General features: G+C 46.7%; 1 protein-coding gene and 1 long non-coding RNA gene across 2 annotated transcripts in view; one reads left to right on the top strand and one right to left on the bottom strand.

Moving 5' to 3' along the window:
• Positions 1 to 16,866, bottom strand: part of NEDD9 (neural precursor cell expressed, developmentally down-regulated 9) — a 194,465-nt gene that overhangs the window by 166,315 nt on the left and 11,284 nt on the right. The window lies entirely within an intron of this gene.
• On the top strand, positions 633 to 9,332 carry LOC148774210 (uncharacterized). Its single transcript, XR_016036059.1, has 4 exons — positions 633 to 1,000; positions 1,784 to 2,153; positions 8,623 to 8,735; positions 9,098 to 9,332. It is a non-coding gene; the product is annotated as an uncharacterized LOC148774210 (long non-coding RNA).

The following is a 16,866-nucleotide window of genomic DNA, read 5'->3' as shown; positions in this document are numbered from 1 at the left end:
GTACAGAGTCTAAACCAACCTTCTAAACTGAGATGTTCACAGTTCACAGTTCTTCAGGAGCTAGTCTGGGCAATGAAAAACTAATTTACAGTCGGCTCTTAATGGCCAATTAAGGACATCCCCGGCAGCTCAGACAGTAAAGAATCTGCCTGCAAAGCAAGAGACCCCGGTTTGGTCCCTGGGTCGGGAAGACTCCCCTGGAGAAGGGAATGGCAACCCACTCCAGTATTCTTGCCTGGAGAATCCCATGGACAGAGGGGCCTGGCAGGCTACAATCCATGGGGTCACAAGGAGTCGGACATGACTGAGCGACTAACACACACATTTAATGGCCAAATGTGACTTCAAGGGTTACACCATCTGGGTAATATATTTCATTTCTGTCTGGTCTCTTCTGGTACATCCAGCCTCAAGAAGAAAGCATTTAAGGTGAGGATTTCAGGTGTCAGGCTGACCTCTAGAGGCAATGCCTTCAGGGAGGAGAGGCTTTGAAACACTCAGGTCAGTTTTGACAGTTGTCCTTTTGACCCCTATGCAAAGCTGACCCCCTCCCCCCCAACCCCACAGCCTCCAGAGGCTCATACAATCTGGACGGGCCACAGCTGGTTGAGACGCCACAGTCACCATTCTACTACTAGCTCTTTTGCAACTCTTGCCTCATCAAAACTATGTTTTTTCTTCCTGGTTCAGTTTCTCTTTTAAATACCCGGATTACAAGTTGAGAAGACCAGGCTGACATGGGCAGCCCCAAACAAAAGAAGTCTTATCATCTGGCTTTGGCAACTTCCTGTCCTCTGTCCCTCACTGCGGGAGCAGAAATACAGACTCTCAGAGGAGATGGGAAATCAGAAGGCGGCAGGCCCGCCCGTCCTCAATGTCACCAGCCAGCGAACAGGCTTACTGAGCACCCTCTCTGTACACGAGGCTGTAGTTGGGGCTGGGGGGCATATGACCAAGGTGCTGAGCAAGACCCCTCGATCGCTCGCCCGGAGGGAGGCAGGTGGGCGAGGAGACGGGCGGGTGGGATGCTTGGGTAAGCAGAATGGAGTGTACGCTTGGGGGCTCGTGGAGAGGACGGGATGTCGGCCAGGCCTGGGGGAATCAGAAGGGGTTTTGGGGGAGAGGAGGAATCCTGAAGGAAGATGAGAGGGAGCCGGCAGAGGATCACAGAGCTGGGTGAAAATATGTTCCTGGGGGGGAGCTGATGGCATGTGCAGGGCACAGAGTCGAGGAAGGAAAAGAGGTGGGAAGGGAGCAGGGAGACCGAGGGGGTGGAGTGAAGGGCTGAGGGAGGTCCAGGGCTGTGCACTTGGCTGAGCTCAAGGTCAGGGCAACGGGAGACGAGGAGGGAGCCGTAAGCCTGAGAGCCGGGTCGGGAGAGGCCTCCACCTTGAGAGGAGTCAGCGCTTCACCTCACGGACAACAAGGGGCACTCCAAAGGTTTTAGACAGTGCAGCAGTTAGGGAACAGTAGATAAACTGTTAGATTCCTTCAGCGGGCCCCTGGCAGACAGCAGAGGCAGGTCAGCTTGTTGGTACCATGTCCAAAGCTGCCATCTACAAGCACATGGCCCAGCCCACCCTCCCCGGCTCGCGCCCCACCTGCAGTGCTTGCAACAGGGCGAGCCTTCCCCTTATCCCGCTGTGTCCCGGGTTTCCTCTCCCTCCCGCAGGATTAACACGCCTGGGCCCTTCTGCTCCCTCTCACTGGACACAGGAGATCTTATCCCCAGAAGTCTGGGGCCTGGGGACCCCAGCCTTCCCCCGTCTTATCTCTCCTCCAGAGAAATGAGTCGTCTACACCACAGCCATCCAAGCGCAGATGGAGCAGAGAAAGCCTCTCTGGGTGGGCAGCATAGACGTTTACACAGAGCCCAGCCTGCTGTGCCTTGGAACGATCAGAGTCTGGCCTTTGTTTCATAGATTAACTAGGGCTGCCACTGAGCTCACCTCCTCACTCTCGCCTGTCCCCAGGAGCACGCTCTTTTTTGCGTTGCTTTGTTTCATTCTGCTCAGCTTCTTCAGGCCGCCTCCTTCTTTGACGCGAGGTCAGTGTTAATTTGGGTGTCTGAATGCCACCCCTCCTCCCAGGCGACATGGCGCAATTGTTGGAGTTTGAATGCTCGCTCACTTCACGATTAACTCTGTCTCCAGGTAAGTGACTTACCTGTCTGAGCTTCGTTTTCCTATCTGTGTAAGGCTGACACTGTCTATTCCTCAGAACTGGGGGGAGTTTAGCTAACTTACTAACAGGTAATGTCCTTGGTGGGCTTCCCAGGTAGCTCAGTTGGTAAAGAATCCGCCTGCCATGCAGGAGACCCGAGTTCGATCCCTGGGTTGGGAAGATCTCCCAGTAGACACATGAGAACTGAGAGCTATTAATCATAAAAACAACGGTAGTATTAATGATGACGATCCTGTTCTTCTACCCACAGCCCTGGCTCTCCTGACTTAGAATCTCCATTTTCCCATCTGTTAAATGAGGATGCGCGTAGTTACTCAGCAGAGTGATTGGGGGATCCAAGGTGATAAAAATGGGTGGAACAGTAGGCTCTCAGAACATGGGTGTTTCTCTGCCTCCTCGCCCTCCAGGGCGTCCCTTCTGCTTTTGCTGTCATATTCATTACTAGGCCCTTTCCCTCCGTCTTGAGATGCTCCTGGCAGGGGTCTCCAGCACTTTCGTGGCAAACAGCCTCTGAGATGACGTTCCACATTTGGCTTGCCCAAGATGAAAGAGTCATTTTTTCCATCCCTTGTCTCTCTTCTCTCTTTCGTGCCCGTTATTGATTGAACTGTGTCCCCTACTCTCTCCTCAAAAAAAGATACCGTGAGGTCCTAATGCCCAGCACCTGTGAATGTGGCTTTATTTGGAAATAGGTTCTTTGCAGGCTTAAGTTACAACGAGGTCGCCAGGGTAAGCTCCAGTCCAATATGACTGTGGGCCGGATTAGCAGAGAAGAGAAGTCGTGTGCAGCCAGAGACCCGTGGGGAGGAGGCAACAGTGTGAAGATGGAGGGGGAGACTGGAGTCTTATCACCAGAGCCAAGGAACATCTGGGAACATGCCAGAAACTGGGAGAGGCAAGCAAGGCTCCTCCCCTAGAGGCTCTGGAGACCGCACAACCTCACCACCTTGACTTGAGTCTTCCAGTCTCCAAGACCATGGGACCTGGTGATTCAGATGGTAAAGAATCTGCCTGCCATGCAGGAGTCCTGGGTTCGATCCCTGGGTTGGGAAGATCCTCTGTAGAAGGAAATGACAACCCACTCCAGTATTCTTATCTGAAGAATTCCACAGGCAGAGGAGCCTGGTGGGCTACAGACCATGGGGTCGCAAAGAGTCGGACACGACTGAGCAACTTTCACTCACTCACTCCAGGACCGTAAGAGAACGCATTTTGTCATTTTAAGCCAACCAGTTTCATACTTTGCTATGCAGCTCTAGAAAACTAACACCCTGGCCCCACCACTAGTTTGGGTCCACATGACTGAGAGATTCGTTTATTTGTGAAACAAACACTCGTACAGCCTTCAGTTCAGTTTAGTTCAGTCACTCAGTTGTGTCCGACTCTTTGCGATCCCAGGGACCGCTGCATGCCAGGCCTCCCTGTCCATCACCAGCTCTCGGAGTTTACCCAAACTCATGTCCATTGAGTCGGTGATGCCATCCAACCATCTCATCCTCTGTCGTCCCCTTCTCCTCCTGCCCTCAATCTTTCCCAGCATCAGGGTTTTTTCAAATGAGTCAACTCTTTGCATCAGGTGGCCAAAGTATTGGAGTTTCAGCTTCAGCATCAGTCCTTAAACTAGTTTTTTATCCAAATGAAGGATATATCATACAATTATGTATAACATAAAATGGATCAAAAGGAGTAAGATTAGGCTGATCAAGAAGAGGAAAGAAAAAACTGCTTAAGAAGACCCCAAACACTACCTTGTTGTGGGTGTTCAGTTGCTAAGTTGTGTCAGACTCTTTGTGACCCCATGGACTGCAGCATGCCAGACTTCCCTGTCTTTCACTGTCTCCTGGAGTTTGCTCAGATTCATGTTCAAAACACCACCTTAATGACGGGTAGAAGAAAGCAACTTTCTGTAAGAGTTGGAAAGGTCTTAGGTGCGTGTCCAGCTGGAAAGAGGTCTAGAAGGTCATGATTCAGATGTCTCTGGGGAGCTGGCATTTCTGTGATGATTTAAGAGTTCAGTTTACAAAGGGATCAGGTTTACAGATCAAAAATTAGCCACAAGGTACAACTTTACTCCTGGCTTAAGAGAAGACTAAAAGAATAAAACGAGCAGCTGTGTCTAAACTTGCAGGCCAGCCTGAGAGGCTGTGGTTTGAACAAAACCGAGTTGGCCTGAGTATGAATTACAGGAAGAGAGGAAGGAAGAAAATGAGCTCTAAGGCTATTTATGCCTTTTCTATGGGACACGCTGAAGAAAAGATCGAGTCGCATGTCACAGACCCAGCTGGAAAACGCGGGGCCAGATGGGGCCAAAGAGGTGTGAGTCACAGCTCCCGACTTTCAGGAGCTCTGCATTTCAGACCTCTGAACCCAGCAAAAGCTCTTCATGATTCCAGTGGACCGCACCACCCCCCTCCCACCCCCCTGCCTCCATCCTTGGTTCTCAGGTTGCTTCAAGCTTCAGCCAAATACGTGTAGGTCTTAAACATTAGAACGGACGGTCATGGCCTTGGACTCACACAGCCTGGTGTTTCAGGGCAAAACAGTACTTAGAGCTCAGCTGCGTGGGGGTGGAGGAGGAAAACAGGGTGCACACTGTCGAAGGCTTGATCAGATGTGATGGGGGTGGGCATATGCCTACCACTGACCAATCAGAACTCTCCATTGTCCTGGCTACAGTCCTGGCTTAGGAATGGGCCAAGACACACGTCAGTCCAAGGAGAGTCCAAGGAGAGTCAATCCAGGGACTTCTACACAAGCTATCGGCAATGAGATGTAGTCAGCTGGGTTGTTGAGAGAAGGCAGTGTGTGCCTGAAACTGCTAGGTGCATCCTGTTACCATGTTGGAAGAGCCAGCTTGAGTGAGTTCAGGGAGAGAGAGAGACTCAGTCCTGACGAGACTGAGCTCCTTGTATCCAGCTGCCACCAAAGCTCTTTTCTGTGGCAAGAGCCAATACCTTCCATCCTTTTATTTTCCTCAGCCGTGAGCAGTTAGGTTTCCTTTACCGGCAACCTAAAGAGTTCTGGCTAATACACAGACCTCAGCGAGACACAGTAGGTCCAGAGCAAATACCACAAAACTACACAGAAGCCAGACCACAGATTCTGTCAGCACGCGGCATATTGCACCTGAGGGCTTGTACAACAGAGCAGATGTAAACAAAGGCATGGTTACAAGAGTATTTTAGAGTATCTTAAAACACAAAATGAGGGTAGTATTTCTTTACATCCGTCTGGAATTAGGGAATAAAGACAAAGTTAAAAAAAACAAAAACACAGTAATCTGGATCCTTGCAGTAAGATGGCATCATCTCCACCACCACCACCACCATCATCCCACCCCAAAGGCAAGGAGTACGGGTTTTGTCTGGGCTCTGATCTAGGCTCCTCGTCCAGGTCTGGCCAGCGGGACTGTCCCTGTTTTAAAATTAGAAGTCCTACATTCTCAGGACCTTTTAGCCCTTGGACGGTCAGTCACGCCGTGTTTTGGGGAGTACTAGGTTTCCATCACTTCATGGGAAATAGATGGAAAAACAGTGGAAACAGTGTCAGACTTTATTTTTTGGGGCTCCAAAATCACTAGACCATTCAGATATGACCTCAATCAAATCCCTTATGATTATACAGTGGAAGTGAGAAATAGATTTAAGGGACTAGATCTGATTGATAGAGTGCCTGATGAACTCTGGACGGAGGTTCGTGACATTGTACAGGAGACAGGGACCAAGACCATCCCCATGGAAAAGAAATGCAAAAGAGCGAAATGGCTGTCTGAGGAGGCCTTACAAATAGCTGTGAAAAGAAGAGAGGCGAAAAGCAAAGGAGAAAAGGAAAGATACAAGCATCTAAATGCAGAGTTCCAAAGAATAGCAAGGAGAGATAAGAAAGCCTTCCTCAGTGATCAATGCAAAGAAATAGAGGAAAACAACAGAATAGGAAAAACAAGAGAGCTCTTCAAGAAAATTAGAGATTCCAAGGGAACATTTCATGCAAAGATGGGCTCGATAAAGGACAGAAATGGTATGGACCTAACAGAAGCAGAAGATATTAAAAAGAGGTGGCAGGAATACACAGAAGAACTGTACAAAAAAGATCTTCACGACCAAGATAGTGACGATAACGTGATCACTGACCTAGAGCCAGACATCTTGGAATGTGAAGTCAAGTGGGCCTTAGAAAGCATCACTACGAACAAAGCTAGTGGAGGTGATGGAATTCCAGTTGAGCTATTTCAAGTCTTGAAAGATGATGCTGTGAAAGTGCTGCACTCAATATGCCAGCAGATTTGGAAAACTCAGCAGTGGCCACAGGACTGGAAGAGGTCAGTCTTCATTCCAATCCCGAAGAAAGGCAATGCCAAAGAATGCTCAAACTACCGCACAATTGCACTCATCTCACACGCTAGTAAAGTCATGCTCAAAATTCTCCAAGCCAGGCTTCAGCAGTATATAAACCGTGAACTCCCAGATGTTCAAGCAGGTTTTAGAAAAGGCAGAGGCACCAGAGATCAAATTGCCAACATCCGCTGGATCATGGAGAAAGCAAGAGAGTTTCAGAAAAACATCTATTTCTGCTTCATTGACTATGCCAAAGCCTTTGACTGTGTGGATCACAATAAACTGTGGAACATTCTGAAAGAGATGGGAATCCCAGACCACCTGACCTGCCTCTTGAGAAACCTGTATGCAGGTCAGGAAGCAACTGTTAGAACTGGACATGGAACAACAGACTGGTTCCAAATAGGAAAAGGTGTACGTCAAGGTTGTATATTGTCACCTTGCTTATTTAACTTATATGCAGAGTACATCATGAGGAACGCTGGGCTGGAAGAAGCACAAGCTGGAATCAAGATTGCCGGGAGAAATATCAGTAATCTCAGATATGCAGATGACACTACCCTTATGGCAGAAAGTGAAGAGGAACTCAAAAGCCTCTTGATGAAAGTGAAAGAGGAGAGTGAAAAGGTTGGCTTGAAGCTCAACATTCAGAAAACAAAGATCATGGCATCTGGTCCCGTCACTTCATGGGAAATAGATGGAAAAACAGTGGAAACAGTGTCAGACTTCGTTTTTTTGGGCTCCAAAATCACTGCAGATGCTGATTGCAGCCATGAAATTAAAAGACGCTTGCTCCTTGGAAGGAAAGTTATGACCAACCTTGATAGTATATTAAAAAGCAGAGACATTACTTTGCCAACCAAGGTCCGTCTAGTCAAGGCAATGGTTTTTCCCGTGGTCATGTATGGATGTGAGAGTTGGACTGTGAAGAAGGCTGATCGCCGAAGAATCGATGCTTTTGAACTGTGGTGTTGGAGAAGACTCTTGAGAGTCCCTTATACTGCAAGGAGATCCAACCAGTCCATTCTAGAGGAGATCAATCCTGGATGTTCATTGGAGGGACTGATGCTAAAGCTGAAACTGCAATACTTTGGCCACCTCATGCGACGAGTTGACTCACTGGAAAAGACTCTGATGCTGGGAAAGGTTGGGGGCGGGAGGAGAAGGGGATGACGGAGAATGAGATGGCTGGATGGCATCACCGACTCGATGGACATGAGTTTGAGTGAACTCCGGGAGTTGGTGATGGACAGGGAGGCCTGGCGTGCTGTGATTCATGGGGTCGCGGAGAGTCGGACACGACTGAGCGACTGAACTGAACTGAACTGAAAATCACTGCAGATGCTGATTGCAGCCATGAAATTAAAAGACGCTTGCTCCTTGGAAGGAAAGTTATGACCAACCTTGATAGTATATTAAAAAGCAGAGACATTACTTTGCCAACCAAGGTCCGTCTAGTCAAGGCTATGGTTTTTCCCGTGGTCATGTATGGATGTGAGAGTTGGACTGTGAAGAAAGCTGATCGCCGAAGAATCGATGCTTTTGAACTGTGGTGTTGGAGAAGACTCTTGAGAGTCCCTTATACTGCAAGGAGATCCAACCAGTCCATTCTAAAGGAGATCAATCCTGGGTGTTCATTGGAAGGACTGATGCTAAAGCTGAAACTCCAATACTTTGGCCACCTCATGCGGCGAGTTGACTCACTGGAAAAGACTCTGATGCTGGGAAAGGTTGGGGGTGGGAGGAGAAGGGGACGACGGAGAATAAGATGGCTGGATGGCATCACCGACTCTGTGGACATGAGTTTGAGTGTACTCCGGGAGTTGGTGATAGACAGGGAGGCCTGGCGTGCTGTGATTCATGGGGTCGCAGAGAGTCGGACACGACTGAGCGACTGAACTGAACTGAACTGAACTGAACTGAGGTTTTCATAGTCATAGCAGCTCCTGCGGAGGTGGGAGGGTGCCATATGATCACTTCTGCTTCAGGCATCAGAGTTCCTCTTCTGTAAGTTTTAAAAGTTGGAGATTCATGGGGGGTAGGGAAACCTGCTCTCCGAGGGACGTTCTTCAAGAATTCCATGATTTTATTAATTTTGTTGCAGGATAAATTGGCTCTTACAGACCAGTGCTCCCCACAACTGGCAGATCATAAGAGTCACCTGGAGGAACTTGCAATCGATATTCTTGGCTATGACACCCAAAGCCACACCCAAAGGTTCCAACTCAGATGGAGTCGGGTGGATCGGGGGGCTGTAGTTTAAAAATATCTTTGCAATTGACATGTAAATTAATCACAAATGTCCGCGTGTTAAATGTCGTTAATAATAAATCATTTTCCACACACCTCACCAAGGGCTAAGGGGTACAAACTTTCCAGGCATCAGGAGGGCCTGTGAAAACACAGCTTGCTGGGCCTCACCCTCAGGGTTTCTGCTTCTTCAGGGCTGGGCTGACAGGGAATCTGCATTTGCCATCAGCTACCTTCCTTGGCATCTTTGCAGACTATAAGCTCAGTTAAGGGTCTAGTCCGATCTCCTTAATCTTTGTAATTATTATAACTCTCTCATTTCCCCCTAGGACAGCACCCTTGGATCAATGTTTTATTGGCCTCAACAACAGTGACCTTTCTACCAACTTTCTAAAGAATATCGTGTCCTGCACCCCTTCGCGTGTCAGAGAGGTCTCAGCTGGCTAGCTCAGGAATACTGATGGTATCTGGGGACCTCAGCTGAGGACAGGGGCGGGAACAACAGGATTTCCTGCTCTCAGCTTTAGGGGCTTTGTGCTGAATACAATAAAGTGTGCTACCTCTCCCTGGGCCTCCAGTCACGCTCACTGGACTCTCAAAGACTCCATTCTATAATGCTGGTTGATTTATTCTTTACCCATTAACTCCTTCTCCTCAAATTTAAGTTTTTAAATTGACTTGCTGAGATGTTGTTTAGTCGCTCTGTCGTGTCCAACTCTTTGCGACCCCATGGACTGTAGCCCACCAGGCTCCTCTGCCTGTGGGATTTCCCAGGCAAGAATGCTGGAGTGGGTTGCTATTTCCTTCCCCAGGGGATCATCCGAACTCACATCTCCTGCACTTGCAAGCGGATTCTATAGCTTTTCATTCTTGTGGGTAAACTTGTCATTACCCACCCTGGAAGCCTCAGAACGAACGATTCCAGTCCCTGCTCGGGCTGTGCTGGGCCCCTGATCATCCCGCATCTGCTGGCCGGTTGGTTCTCTCGTGAGCACCTTGGCACTGTCTTCCCACACATCTTCATTGGTGTAAGAACTGTTTCATGGACTACAGAGATCTGTGTGTGGCTGCAACCTGACCTCGACCCAGACACAACCCCAAACAAAGTTAGAGAGAAGAGAAAGACTCTCCATTTGGAGAATAAAGTTACTTTAGGAGGAAAATGGGTATTTCTCTTGTAGATGTGTGTGTGTGTGTGTATAAAATCTAAATGTGACCCTGGTACATGGCAGGAAGAAGTTAGTCAGAACAACAGCAGAGGACCTATTAAAGGAATATTTAAAGGAGACTGCGTAGGAAAAAAATAAAGTCCAAATGAATGGTGCCATGCTGCCTTTCTTCCCTTTTCGTCGTTCTCTTTTTCTGTCTCCCTCTTTTGTGTGTTCTGCCTCGTACTTCTCCTCTGCAAGTCAAGCCTCTCACTAGAACCCTTGGGCCCAGCTACAAGCAACAAGAGCCACAGTCAATACTTTGACCTCCATATTCTATGAGTTTCACTTATTTTTTTCCAGGTTCCATTATTTATTCCCCAAACTATAATATTAAATAATTCCGGTCACATTGTTCTTTCACTTTAGTTCCATTTCCAGCTTGCTTTTTTCACTGGAGGATAGGATTTGTGTAGGTGTAAAAATCTGGCCCTGGGTTGACTATAGTCATCCAGGAAATACCCACCTACACACGTGGGATAAGTCATAAGCCACCAAGCCCAGAGGTGAATCTCTTATTAGGAGGCAATATATTAGGAATTGAATGTTAAAAAATGATAAAGAAATGCAAAAAGGCAAAACGGTTGTCTGAGGAGGCCTTACAAACAGCTGAGAAAAGAAGAGAAGTGAAAGGCAAAGGAGAAAAGGAAAGATACACCCATTTGAATCAGAGTTCCAAAGAATAGCAAGGAGAGATAAGAAAACCTTCACTCAGTGATCAATGCAAAGAAATAGAGGAAAATAACAGAATAGGAAAAACTAGAGATCTCTTCAAGAAAATTAGAGATACCAAGGGAACATTTCATGCAAAGATGGGCACAATAAATGACAGAAATGGTAGGGACCTAACAGAAGCAGAAGAAAGAAGAGGTGGCAAGAATACACTGAAGAACTGTACAAAAAAAGGTCTTCACGACCCAGATAATCACGATGGTGTGATCACTCACCTAGAGCCAGACATCCTGGAATGTGAAGTCAAATGGGCCTTAGGAAGCATCACTGCCAACAAAGCTAGTGGAGGTGATGGAATTCCAGTTGAGCTATTTCAAATCCTGAAAGATGATGCTATGAAAGTGCTGCACTCAATATGCCAGCAAATTTGGAAAACTCAGCAGTGGCCACAGGACTGGAAAAGGTCAATTTTCATTCCAATCCCAAAGAAAGGCAATGCCAAAGAATATTCAAACCATCGCACAATTGTACTCATCTCACACACTAGCAAAGTAATACTCAAAATTCTCCAAGCTAGATTTCAACAGTACATGAAATGTGAACTTCCAGATGTTCAACCTGGATTTAGAAAAGGCACAGGAATCAGAAATCAATTTGCCAACATCCGTTGGATCATTGAAAAAGCAAGCGAGTTCCAGAAAAACATCTACTTCTGCTTTATTGATTATGCCAAAGACTTTGACTGTGTAGATCACAACAAACTGTGGAAAATTCTTCAAGAAATGGGGATACCAGACCATCTGACCTGCCTCTTGAGAAATCTGTGTGCAGGTCAAGAAGCAACAGTTAGAAGCAGGTCAAGAAGCAAGCACGCTCTGGTTCCAGACTGGGAAAGGAGTACGTCAAGGCTGTATATTCTCACCCTGCTTATTTAACTTATATGCAGAGTACATCATGAGAAATGCTGGGAAGGATGAAGCACAAGTTGGAATCAGGATTGCCTGGAGAAATATCAATAACCTCAGATATGCAGATGACACCACCCTTATGGCAGAAGGCGAAGAAGAACTAAAGAGCCTCTTGATGAAAGTGAAGGAGGAGAGTGGAAAAGTTGGCTTAAAGCTCAACATTCAAAAAACATGAGTTTGAGCAAGCTCGGGGAATTGGTGACGGACAGGGAAGCCTGGCGTGCTGCAGTCCATGGGGTCGCAAAGAGTCGGACACGACTGAGCAACTGAACTGAACTGATATGAGGAACTGAATGCTAAAGGATTAGACCTTTATTGACCATTTACCATGTGTAAACTTGACATGCGGCTCTACGGGGGACAAAATGGCTAGGAAGTTTACAAAAAGTTTCATTTATTGGAAGAGGCATATGTGTAACAATGAACTATACTAAAGGTCGAAATGAATTATTGCTCCTAGACTCTTCATTTCATCATACTGTATGACCATACTGCAATCCCCATGGATAATGCATACTTTTAATTTAATTTCTTTCCTTGTAAAGTTTCTCTTTTAGAACTGAACTGCTGCTGCTGCTGCTGCTAAGTCACTTCAGTCATGTCCGACTCTGTGTGACCCCATAGACGGAAGCCCACCAGGCTCCCCCGTCCCTGGGATTCTCCAGGCAAGAACACTGGAGTGGGTTGCCATTTCCTTCTCCAATGTGTGAAAGTGGAAAGTGAAAAGTGAAAGTGAAGTCCCTCAGTCGTGTCCGACCCTTAGCGACCCCACGGACTGCAGCCTACCAGGCTCCTCCATCCATGGGATTTTCTAGGCAATAGTACTGGAGTGGCTTGCCATTGCCTTCTCCGAGAACTGAACTATTGAGGCAATATTCAAAGTATTCTGTTAGCCCTGTCCCATTTCTAAATCTTTTTCTTTTTTTTAATTAAAAGATTCTGCTCAATGGGATTCCGTCTCAATTGTAGTCAAGGACTACAATTTATTACAAGGATTTCTTTGGTTCAGCTTAATAAGACTGTGCCATAGTTGTCTACAGCACCTTCGCATCTGGCTGGCGAATGCATCTACTACCCATTCCATGGACATAGCCAAAGACACGAAAACCTGGTGAAAGTTGAGCTGGAGTTGGAGTTGTTTAGTTGCTAAGTCATGTCTGACTCTTTTTCGACCCCATGGACTGTGGCCCACCATGCTCCTCTGTCCATGGCAAGAATACTGGAGTGCGTTGCCATTTCCTTTTCCAGGGGATCATCCCAATCTTGGGATCGAACCTATGTCTCCTGCACTGGCAGGCAGATTCTTTACCAAAGTTCCCTGACCAGGGATATAACACATGTCCCCTGCATTGGAAGTGCAGAGTTTTAACCACTGGACCACCAGGGAAGTCCTACCAGCATTCTAAACCTAGTATTTTTTTTTCCATTTAATAATTATGGCTAAAAACTTTTTCAGGGCTTCCTAAGTATAAAGCACTGTTGTAAGCAGTAGGTATATGTTGCGCTAACTCAGTGGTGTCCAAGTCTTTGCAACCGTACGGGCGGTAGCCTGCCAGGCTCCTCTGTCCATGGGATTCTCCAGGCAAGAATACTGGAGTGGATATATGTTACTTCATCTAATTTCACAATAATCCAATGAGGTGATGTACAAAAAAGAGTTAACACAGCAGGCCTGAGGTTGCTATCCTTAAAAAGACTTGCTTGCAAGGCTGACCATTAGCAGCATCTTGGAACTTGGATTTCAAGACGGTTCCTATCATTCCGAGGAGAATTATTCACTGCACCTAACTGTACAAACATGGGGTTTATGCTGCTCCCTCCTGGGAATCTTGAATTTTGATATGTCACACAGAGGGTGCCTGACCAACCAGTGCTCAGTCAATGCTCTAGCCCTGAGTCTCCAATGAGCTTCCTGGTAGACACCACTTCACACCTCCCATAACTCGTTGCAGGAAGATTTAAGCATGTCCTATGTGACTCCACTGGGAGATGAATCTTGGTAGCTTTGGCCTGGTTTCCTCTGGGCTTTGCCCTATTTGTTTTCCTTTTGCTGAGTTTGATTTGTATGCATTTGATGTAATAGCTGGGTTTCCCAGGTGGTGCCAGTGGTAAAGAACCTGCCTGCCAACGCAGGAGACTCAGGTTGGATCTCTGAGTTGGGGAGTTCCTCTGGATGAGGGCACGGCAACCCATTCCAGTATTCTTGCCTGGAGAATCCCGTGGATAGGTGTAATAGATCTTAGTATGGTTATATGCTGAGTCCTGTGTGTCCTCCAATGAGACATCAAACCCACGGGTGGGTTTGGAGACCCTGACACAGGTGTGTGACATTCAGTTCAGTTCAGTTCAGTCGCTCAGTCGTGTCCGACTCTCCGCGACCCCATGAATCACAGCACGCCAGGCCTCCCTGTCCATCACCAATTCCCGGAGTTCACTCAAACTCATGTCCACAGAGTCGGTGATGCCATCCAGCCATCTCATTCTCCGTCGTCCCCTTCTCCTCCCGCCCCCAACCTTTCCCAGCATCAGAGTCTTTTCCAGTGAGTCAACTCGTCGCATGAGGTGGCCAAAGTATTGGAGTTTCAGCTTTAGCATCAGTCCCTCCAATGAACACCCAGGACTGATCTCCTTTAGAATGGACTGGTTGGATCTCCTTGCAGTCCAAGGGACTCTCAAGAGTCTTCTCCAGCACCACAGTTCAAAAGCATCAATTCTTCGGCGCTCAGCTTTCTTCACAGTCCAGCTCTCACATCCATACCTGACCACGGGAAGAACCACAGCCTTGACCAGACGGACCTTGGTTGGCAAAGTGATGTCTCTGCTTTAATTTTGAAGGTGAGGAAGCTGATTCATGGAGAGGTTAAGTAACTGCCCTAAGGTCACACAGCGGCACATGACACAGCTGGGATTTGGATCCAGGCAGGCTGGTTCCAGAGCCCCTGCTTCTAACCCCCGTGGAGGCTCCAGAATTACAGTAATCATACCTCCTTCACTGGGAGATTGTGAGTTAAAGGGGGGATTGTTTGCTCAGAATATACTAAATGCTCAATAAAACTACTATTGTTTTATTATGCATCAGCCACCCATCCTTTCCACATGCTCATCAGGAAATCGACCACACATTTCCGGCAGCTCAGTGACAAGTAGAATGTCTTCAAGAAGCTGAAACATCTAGGGGGAGGGAAAAGGGAGGGGAATGATACGGAACTCATCCCACTCTTTTTAACAGTATTTATTATAACATTTTTTCCTTACAGCTAACTGGAGCCTCGACTCTTTCCTCTTTCTTCACCTCTTCCATGGTCTCCTTGTGTCCACTGGAGACTGGACACTGTGCGATCGGTGATGGAGTCAGTACAGCAGGCTGAGTGTTCAGAAGAACTGGGGCAGAAGCTGGACAGCAAGGGGTGATTTCACCCTCTTTCATTATGGTGACCATAGTTTCTATTACTTGTTCTCTAAACGGAACACATTGTCTGACAACAGAATACTTAACATTCTGTTTGCTGAAATTATTTCCCAATCACCCGTACTCTTTCCTACTTTTCAAACCTTCTAATTAATGCAGAAACATCCTGTTTCTTTCCACTGAGGAAACTAAATGACCCCAGCATTCCACAGACATATTCTTGCACTGCTTTCAAAGGAAAAACAACCTTTGCGTTTTTCTGGCCATGCCACAAAGAACTTCCCCTCCCAGGGATCGAACCCGAGCCCCTTGCATTGGAAGTATGAAGTCTTAACCATGGGACCACCAGGGAAGTCCAAAGAAAAACAACTTTCTTCTAAATGCCTGTTTTCTATGTGTCAGAACAAACGTGTGGCAAGTTGCTATGATGCTTCAGTTGATGGATCAAGATGCTCTAGTTAGAGATGGAGTTGGCTAAGCAGAGTACAAATATATAGTAGAATTTAGAGGGTAAAGGAAGCTGTCCTTGTTTTAAAACCTCATCTCCATCTACTCTCCCAAACCCCCCTTACTAGAGAAGCAAGTTTCTCATTTCATAGCAAGGAATATGACTTAAAATGGAACTAGCAGGAGAGTAACAGCTTGACATCCCACCAATTAAAATCAAAGAGATCAAATCTTTGCCAACAAGCACATTTTGATAAAAGTCAAATTAGAAGGAGCCCATGGATATTAGGCATATGGAAAGAGGACTTGGTCACAACAAGCGCCAGAAAAAGGAAATGGAATTTAAGAAGAAAAACTGGTGGTACTCAAGGATCACTTCATAAATACGGTAGATTTTTCTACAGGAAAGCTTGGCTCTTCAAAGGCTAGCACTTTAAAGCAACAAGGGAAAGATGGGAATAAAACGAAAAGCCTCCCATCTTTAAATAAATGAATTTTCCTCTAAGAAAAATCAGTGTCTTCACACCAAAGGCATCTATGCTGCAAGGAGTTGCTTAGTCATTAGATGAACATCTTTATGCAAATACCTTATTTGAAAGACTGTGGTTTCAGTTTTAGCAGTTGTCAAATGATCACTTGCCTGACTTCACATAAGGCACTTCATATCACCTTGGTCTCCTCAGTTTCATTTTCTGTAGAGTGGAGGATTTAATAACACTCCCCAGGACTGCTGTGAACCTTAAATAAGTTGATGTGGGACAGTGTTCTGATGGGATTGTAAATTAGCACCTTAATGTTGGCTTCCCTGGTGGCTCAGTGGTAAAGAATCCGCCTGTCAATGCAGGAGGCACAGGCTTAATCCCCTCCAAGGGAGGGGAGATCCCTTGGAGAAGGAGAAGCCAACTTGCTTCAGTATTCTTGCCTGGAGAATCCCATGGACAGCAGAACTTGGTGGGCTACAGTCCATGGGGCTGCAAAGAGTCAGACATGATGGCACACATCTAAATGTTTATTAGCTATTAACATTTTGATCTAGGGATGTTAACGAGCACCAAGATTAGAGAGGAAAATAAAAAACATGAAACAAAAACCTAGTTTTCACCACGCTGGATGTCAAGACAGGAGGGTTGCCTCAGGAGGAGAAACTTACAGAGCTAAAGGTAAGGGGTGTTGCAATAAACTCACGGCGTGACTGGTCAGAATGTCAGCCGTTCTCCACTGCAGCCACCTTAATCCTTCCTCCTGGGTTTGTCTGGCTGAAATCACACACACAGTGGTCTAAACAGGCGATGGCATCAATTAAGATTTAGGTCAGAGTCTGAAGTAGCCAGTGATTTAGGTTCTGGGATTAAGGAAGACCAAGTCTTGCCAATGGCTGGATAAGAATAACATTC

Source organism: Moschus berezovskii, chromosome 23 (genome assembly GCF_049115385.1).
Source record: "Moschus berezovskii isolate FMDL1 chromosome 23, NW_MosBer_1.0, whole genome shotgun sequence".
Taxonomy (NCBI): Eukaryota; Metazoa; Chordata; class Mammalia; order Artiodactyla; family Moschidae; genus Moschus; species Moschus berezovskii.
Note: the sequence above shows the minus strand (reverse complement) of the source record. Positions and strands in the feature narration are given on the sequence as shown.